Source organism: Sinocyclocheilus grahami, unplaced genomic scaffold (assembly GCF_001515645.1).
Source record: "Sinocyclocheilus grahami isolate Dianchi unplaced genomic scaffold, SAMN03320097.WGS_v1.1 scaffold178.1, whole genome shotgun sequence".
Lineage (NCBI taxonomy): Eukaryota > Metazoa > Chordata > Actinopteri > Cypriniformes > Cyprinidae > Sinocyclocheilus > Sinocyclocheilus grahami.
The window spans coordinates 2,217,438-2,225,573 of NW_015505357.1; the positions used below are offsets into that span (position 1 = coordinate 2,217,438).

At 36.0% G+C, this 8,136-nt stretch overlaps 1 long non-coding RNA gene across 1 annotated transcript in view; it reads left to right on the forward strand.

Moving 5' to 3' along the window:
* Positions 1–8,136, forward strand: part of LOC107594010 (uncharacterized) — a 14,952-nt gene that overhangs the window by 2,301 nt on the left and 4,515 nt on the right. Inside the window, exon 2 of the long non-coding RNA XR_001610135.1 lies at positions 4,473–4,524. This is a non-coding gene — a long non-coding RNA (uncharacterized lncRNA). The remainder of the gene's footprint in view (positions 1–4,472; positions 4,525–8,136) is intronic.

Sequence of the window (8,136 nt, forward strand, 5' to 3'; positions counted from 1 at the left end):
TATCTATCTATCTATCTATCTATCTATCTATCTATCTATCTATCTATCTATCTATCTATCTATCTATCTATCTATCTATCTATCTATCTATCTATCTATCATCTATCTATCTATCTATCTATCTGTCTGTCTGTCTGTCTGTCTGTTCTATCGTTCGATATATCATTCTATCTATCGTTCTACCTATCTATCATTCTATCGTTCTATCTATCGTTCTTTATATTGTTAGTTCTATCTATCGTTCTGTCTGTCTGTCTATCATTCTATTGTTCTGTCGTTCAATGTATCATTCTGTCTGTCTGTCTGTCTGTCTGTCTGTCTGTTGGTCCGTCATTCTATCTACTGTATCATTCTGTCTGTTGTTTTATCCATCCATCCATTGCTCTATCATTCTATCTATTGTACTATCTATCATTTTGTCGGTTGGTATGTCATTCTGTCTCATCTATAATTCAGGTAAAATACAAAGTCAAATTAGATTTCTAGCTAGGTTAAAATCAAATGTTCATCTTCCTGGAGTTCTGTGGGTCTTGCTAAGCCCTTTTTCCTCCCACCACTTATCCTAAGCAACTTTCCTCATTGACTCTGATGGCAAGGACAAATGTTTCTCTAAATCTTTGTTCTTTTGAGTCTACAATTCTGAAACCCTGATGGGGATTTCTGAAACAATAACCGGTAGATTTTCTCTCCAGCCTTGCTTAAAAAAGTAATCACCTTTGAAATGCCAGCTATGATAAATGAGGCCTCTCAAAACTGGCTAGAGTAGTGTGTGATGTTATGTATGCATTTATTTTCACATATTATGCAAGTTTTTGCATGTTACTGTGAGAAATTTGAAATGAGGCTGTTAGAAACAATGTAGCTTCAGGCATCTTATCTATGTGGGTCTTTCTTAATGGGACGGATTCATAAATAGACAATCATAGTGCCTTTGGTTTTGTAAATCATCCTGAATAAGGCTTGGTTTTCAGCAGAAACTGAATTCTCAGAGTGTTTAGTGTAAATAAAAAGTCTGAAAACTGAGCAACTATACTATAATTATTTTTTATTTTTTCCCCAGTAATGAGGTCAGTCTCCTGCTAAGAGGGACCAGACTAACAATTACTTTAGAAGACTAACAATTACTTTTTTTTTACACAATTACTATTTCTGCTGACCTCCTAGCACCCCCGTGCGACCCAGACTTTGAAATCCCCTACGCTATAAGTCTACTAATAAGTCAACCAACCGCAAGTTGTAACACTGTTAAACCGAGACCACCCCCTCCCAATATCCCTTCCAGCACCAAAACAGAGCACATTCATTCTAGATATTACTGATGGCCTTTGGCAGGCTGGTCCGGATTAGGTGATCTCTCAAGGGAGTGTCTGAGATCACTGGCAGCTCTGCTCAGCATCGAACCACTATTACGAAAAATCGAGCTGGGCTCATTCATGCGTTTCTGTTTATTTTCTATGTCTTTTTTACCATCTGGTTTGTGACTGTTTTCAATAGAAAGCATGCATGCTTCTCTATAATGCCATTTAAGAAACCATTAGAGGGAAGAAATTTGCAATAAATTAGGAGTTATTCAGTAATGAGCTCATGAGTGAAGCGCTCTAGAGTTCTTATTAATGACCGCTGGTCACAGACACTTAATTCAAAAACATTAGCTCTAATTCATTTGTTAATATTTATTAGAGTGGGCTTTAAAAGAGGAATGGTTTAGAGATGACGGAGTTGTAATTAGGCTTGGGCTGAAAATGACTCCAAGTGACTTTCTGGCTCACTGGCAACTCCTCACCAAGTTCATAAATGAAGCTCGGCTCCTCTGTAGAGCTCTGGGGTCAGTGAGAGAGAACAGGGGAACTGACCTAGATCAACCCCCTGCAGATGCAGAAATGTTCAATATCAAAACTGGCTGGATGAAGGAGAGATTAATATTCTGATAATTAGAGCTGGAATTCAAAAGCAGCTTTAATTAGAGCAGGGCTATAATGTACTGTTGACTGAACCCCTTGAATTATATAATGCATTTCTGGCATTTTTTTGTTGTTGCTGCCACTCTTTCAAAAAAACTAACTTGTGGCAATTTGAATTCAGTGTACTTGATACATTATGAAATCTTGACACATTTCCGAATAAGAAAAGAAAAAAGTAATATAAATACAAAACAAAATCAAATAAAACAATTTTTAATATCTTTTGAAATGCAAATACATCATTATATATTTTTCATCAATATACATATACAAATTATATATGCTACCATTCAAAGGTTCAGTAAGATATTTTAAATGTTTTTGATCTTCATCGTCTCTTATACTAACTAATTCTGCATTTATTTGATTGAAAATACAGTAAACAGTGTGGGATGTTATTCAAATGATTATCATTAAAGGAAATGCTTTCTATTTTAATATATTTTAAAATGTAATTTATTCATGTGTTGTCATAGCTACATTTTTAAACCGCAATTATAGGATCCTTCAGAAATCATTCAAATTTTTTGCATATTAAAAAAAAATGTGATGCAGGATTTTTTCAAGATTCTTAGATGAATATAAAATTCAAAGTAACAGGATTTATTTAAAATAGAAATGTTCTGAAACAATGTAGAAATGTTTACTGACACTTTTTATTAATTTGATGAATAGAAGCATTGATTTCTTAAAAAAAACAAAAAAAAACATCTTACCCCAAAGTTTTTTTTTTTTTTTAAGTTTTATTTTTGGCGTTTTATGTCTTTTATTTAGATAGGACAGTAGATTGACAGGAAGCTAAGTGGGTGAGAGAGAGGGGGGTGGGGTCGGGAAAGGTCCACGAGCCGGGACTCGAACTCGGGACGCCCGAAGCGCAATGGCGCTACATGTCGGCCATTGCAACTCACCCCAAAAGTATATAACAACTATGTATAACAAATTACATGTCTTTATATACAGTACATATTATGCAGTATGTTGATTTCTTTCATTGTTCTGAAATGTGGTAATATGCGATTCATAACGCATATATTCTCTATTTTTAATACATATACGAGAAAAAGGATGAATTCCTAACCAATAGCAACAAAGAGAAGCAGAGACAAAGATAACACTAACAGAAAGAGAATGCAAGAGAAGAAAGCGCTGGTTATGTGAGCGACACTGCCGTTTGGTGACAGCACTCGCTGTGGGGCTTCTGTCCCCTCAGACGTTCAGGGGTGAAGGAAAGAGCGGAGAGGGGAAGGGGAGGAATCACTCCAGGGGTGGCAGCGCTAGAGGAGGGGCGGTGAGGAGCAGTCATTCCCATGTGGCTCAGGCCCATCAGCACAGTCAAAGTGAGGAGCACAGGGGGCACTTGTCTCTTCTAATCACACCACGTCCCCTCTGATAAAACCACTCGCTACACTCCCGCTGGAGGAGATGCAGACTATGACTGCGATTTGTTTGTTCTCCTGTTTACAATGGCTAGTTATTTGCTTGTTGGAAAAGTAGAACACTACTTAATGTCTGTTAACAAAAAAGTGGTACGATCTATGAATATAGCATGACACAGCAGTGATACAGGTCATATTAAGAATATTTTAGGTTAATATATTTTTATATCTTTTAATACATTTTATATCTTATGAATGGAATTGACGATGAAATAAGATCCTATATATGGGGAAAATGTGCTTTAAATAAATCAAGTAAGTTTTCTTGCACATACTAAATACAAATATTTTGAACTTATGACTAAATTAATCTATGCTTTGTAAATATTCAGAAAGTTTTCTTATGTTGAACTTAATATTCAAAAGATCAAAACTTGAACACATAAATAATTAGAAAAATATTATGGCCTAATAATGTTTAAAATATATATATTCCCATTTTGTTTATTTAATGAATTATATTTAATTCATTATGCTATTCATATTTCATTATATTTTTACCTGTGTGAAATTTTCCCCCTTCTGTTTAGCTTTTATTATAATGGTCTGTTCCATAGATAAAATTTAAACTTTTAATTGCGTATTCCAAACTTAACATGTAGTGCAGTGTTTTTTTGTTTTAAATTGAGTATTTTTAGTATTTTTTTACAGTGTTTTTTTACATTTTCAAAAAAAATCACAAAATAAACATTTTAAGAAATTATTTAGCGATACATTTTTTAATAATGAAGAAAAAGGGGAAAGTTCAAGACTTCATGTTTGTTTTGGAAGCTTGCTAAATGTGTTCTTGTAATTTGAGCCTTTCAGCAAATGAATAGCGATTTAATATTTAGGTTCACATCAGCTCTTATAAGAATAAGAATCTCCTTTGCCATTATAAGCGCAGTTGTTTTGTATCTAGAAAAATAACATGTGATGCCTTGTGAATATGACAAATCTCTTGCAGATTTAAGCAATGCTGAACTTCAGCGCTCATCACACTTTCACATGAATTGTTCTCATCCAACCATCACTTTTTTTCTGTCCTATTATGAAGTGTGTGTAAAAAAACAACATTAATCGTTTGTTTCCGCAGTCATAAACCGTGAAGACTCGAAGAGCATGACTCCATCCTAACAATAATCCTGGTGAGTAATGGTCAGCTGCTGAATTTATTTTTTATTATACTCTCAGCATATCAGAAACTTGTTCAAAGACTTTATTTGTTTTATAATTTTTGGTTTAATTATTTGTAAAATGAACTTCAAGCCTCAACAAAGCGTGCCCCCCCCCCCCTTTTTTATTGTTGATGTTCCATGAAAACAAATAAGATAAAATGGCAAGAAACGACACAACTGTTCTTTCTTTTCTAATTTGTGTTGCATTTGCATATTTTTCTTATCAGCCAACATTTTATTTTCAAAGATGTCAGCATTTATACTGCTTTTAGCTGCCAGTCATCCTACTAAACAGCTACAATTGAATCATCAAATCAGACTAAATAACTGAGCATTAATGCTATTGTTTGTGAGTCATAATTAGCATTTTGTCTAATTGTGTCTGCAGGGAAACATGGGGTTAAAGAGGCAAAGACCCTTTCATTCAGATTTAACTCTTGTTCCACAAAGACACAAATCAGCCTAGCATTATAGTCAGAAAGATAATTACTTATCTCTTAAGAAATAAGGACTCAAGGGCTTTTCCCCCATCATTTCTCCCTCTTTCTCTCTCTCACTCTCTCTCTCACACACACACACCCACCCACTAGCATTTAGCATATCTGTCGTTCTTAAGAAATACCTCTCTGCCCTTGGTTTCATGCCAGTCTGTAATGACTATGATGGAATGCGTGGAGCTATGCCACCTTATTTCTGGATGTAACCTGGTGTGAAGGGCACTGACCAAACAGATATGGAGGCTTATGCTGCTAATTACTGAAGCATGAGATGCCCGAAGCTCATTAACTCAAAGAGAAGCTGTCTAAATCAGATTCACACACAGCAAGTAAAATACCAGTACTGTTTGTTTGTGTTTACCACAATACCAGAATATCAGATCATTAACAAGCACATAAAGTGACCCAGAACAGTATTTATATATTTAACATTTTTAATTTTATTAAAAAAATTTTTTTTTCACAATTTTCACATATATATGTGTCTGTGTCTGTCTGTGTGTGTGTGTGTGTGTGTACTTGTTTATGCTACTGTCCCCACAAGGATAGTAAAACCCAAAATTTTGGACATTGTGTGGCCGGCCTGCGGTCCCTGCGAGGGGAAAGAAATTATTACAAATAGTAAATTATGTTTATCTAAAAGTGTAATAATGCAAAAAGGTTTTCTGTAAGGGGTAGGTTTAGGGTTAGGGGATAGAAAATATTGTTTGGTCAGTATAAAAGTAATAGAAGTCTATGAAAAGTCCCCACAATTCACAGAAACAAACGTGTGTGTGTGTATCACTGACGCCAAACAACATTTTTTTGTAAAATATATGATGTTGTAGTACCATTAATATTACTAATATTGAGGTTGCTGGGACACTTTTTTTTGCATTAGTGGCATTTAGTATGAATCTAGTCAATTTAAATTGGTTTAAGCATAGACTAAACAGCTCAGTACTGTTTAGAATAAAGTGGGAAAATATGGGGGGAGAACAACGGCTAATTTGTGATGTTGTTGCACACTATTACATGACATGAAAGAAATCTTAAAGGTCACATATTTTACACATTTCTGGAGTTTTATTTTAAGTCTTGATGTCCTTAAGAATATATGTTTGCGGTATAAGTACCAAAAACCATCTCAATATATTTTTACAGCTCCTCTCTCAGAAGCTCTGCAAAGAACAGATCGATTTTGGTCTGTCTAACTAATATTCATGAGCCTCTCTTCTGACTGGTCTGTTGTTTTTCTGAGTGACGCACGGCCAGGCCAACCAAAGGTAACTAGGGTCATGTATGCTGTAGCCTGCTGTGGATTGGTGATACTCACAAGTAAGCTCACAGGTAATGGTCACTGCTGAGGGAAATGTTGTCCGGCCTTACATGTTTGAGCTGAACTCAGACCCCGAATCGGCGACGACAGGAGACAACCAAACATCTCCTCAAACACGATTACAACAGGATGTTTCAGAATGGTAATACATGTTTTGTTTTTTTTTCAAACACAGAATGCAGTAAATATAAACCTGACCAGCCGAGCATTTGCGATCACGTGAACTTGAAGACACTTGTACAAATGCGGATGGGTGACATGAATGGAAATGATTCCAGATTGGTGATGTAGTATTTGGTTTCTGTATTCTGTACCGTATTTTCCTGCGCACAAACCTGCCAATCTAAAGGATCAAACGTCGTGTATGGCGTTTGAGGTAATTTGTGAATTAACATAGACTTATAGTCTAAATAAAACAATTTGCAACTGTTACTATTATTACACTTGTATACAAAACTTTGTATTATGCTTGTTATAGAGCGTGTGATGTCACGTGCACTACGGTTGATGTGGTTGACGCGGTTTTCACGGCGACCGTCACAGCCGTGCAATGATGTAGTTTCCTGACATCCAGACTGAGCAGTGTTTTCTCGACATGTTTCCGTGTTGTTGTTGCTCAGCAATGGCATGGACGCGATGTTATCTGGGGGTTTTTTGCAAAAGGAGAGTGGGACGCTGGGCAGTGCTCGGGGTGGTGACTGAAGCCGGTGACTGTGTAGTTCTGACGTCAACTTTTTACGGAAGTCACAAGGCTGTGTGCATTTGACTGTGGATTGACTGTTTTGGAACTTATATGGCAGTTACATAGCACCTAGACCTCAGTTATCATGGAAAAAAGCCAGGAAATTTCAGTTTTGACAATATGGGACCTTTAAGTAATGCTACTGGTTGTTACTAGTTATGTGAAATAATATAGTAATACAGGAAAAAACAAATAATACAGGAAAAGCCTTGTAATTAGAACATGAAATTATATTTAAAGGGTTAGTTCACCCAAAAATGAAAATTGGCTTGTGTTTTACTCGCCCTCGAAGCATCCTAGGTGTATATGAATTTCTTCTTTCAGACAAATCCAGTCGGAGTTATATTAAAAACATTCATAATAAAATGTGCTTCACATGGCTCCGGGGGGTGAATAAAGGCCTTCGACTTGTGGACTGTTCAACTGCAACACCCGCTGACTGCAGCTTGAGAGCTTGGAATAGCCAGGACAATTTTTTATAAAACTCCGACTGGATTCGTCTGAAAGAAGAAAGTCATATACAGCTAGGATGCTTACAGGCTGAGTAAAACACAAGCCAATTTTCATTTTTGGGTGAACTAACCCTTTAAGATTTTTAAAGTGACTTTAGAATAACATTGCAATATTATTATAAATCATATATAAATTGCTTGTGGTAAGAAATTTATTTTCTTTAAAGAATATTTTTTTTCTTGTTACAAAACGTCATTCCACTCTTTTTTGTTGTTGTTGAAAAGTTCATTTCTGAGGTAGTTGGTACCAGACGAGGGTCTCCTTTGTCATCCTAAATAGATGTCTCAGCGCTCCGCTCTGCCTTTTCTACAGATCAGAAGAAAAACAGTAATGAAAAGTGAACAAATGAAATCAAATAAAACAGGGTCACACATCACTATAAGGGCACCAAATGGTCACTGGCATGGAAGTAATCTTTTTTTTCTTGTGTTTCTGCAGAAAAATGGGAAAAAGCCATCAGCTCCAGACTCACAAAAGGGGGGGGGGGGGGGGGGGGGGGGGTTTTTTTTTCT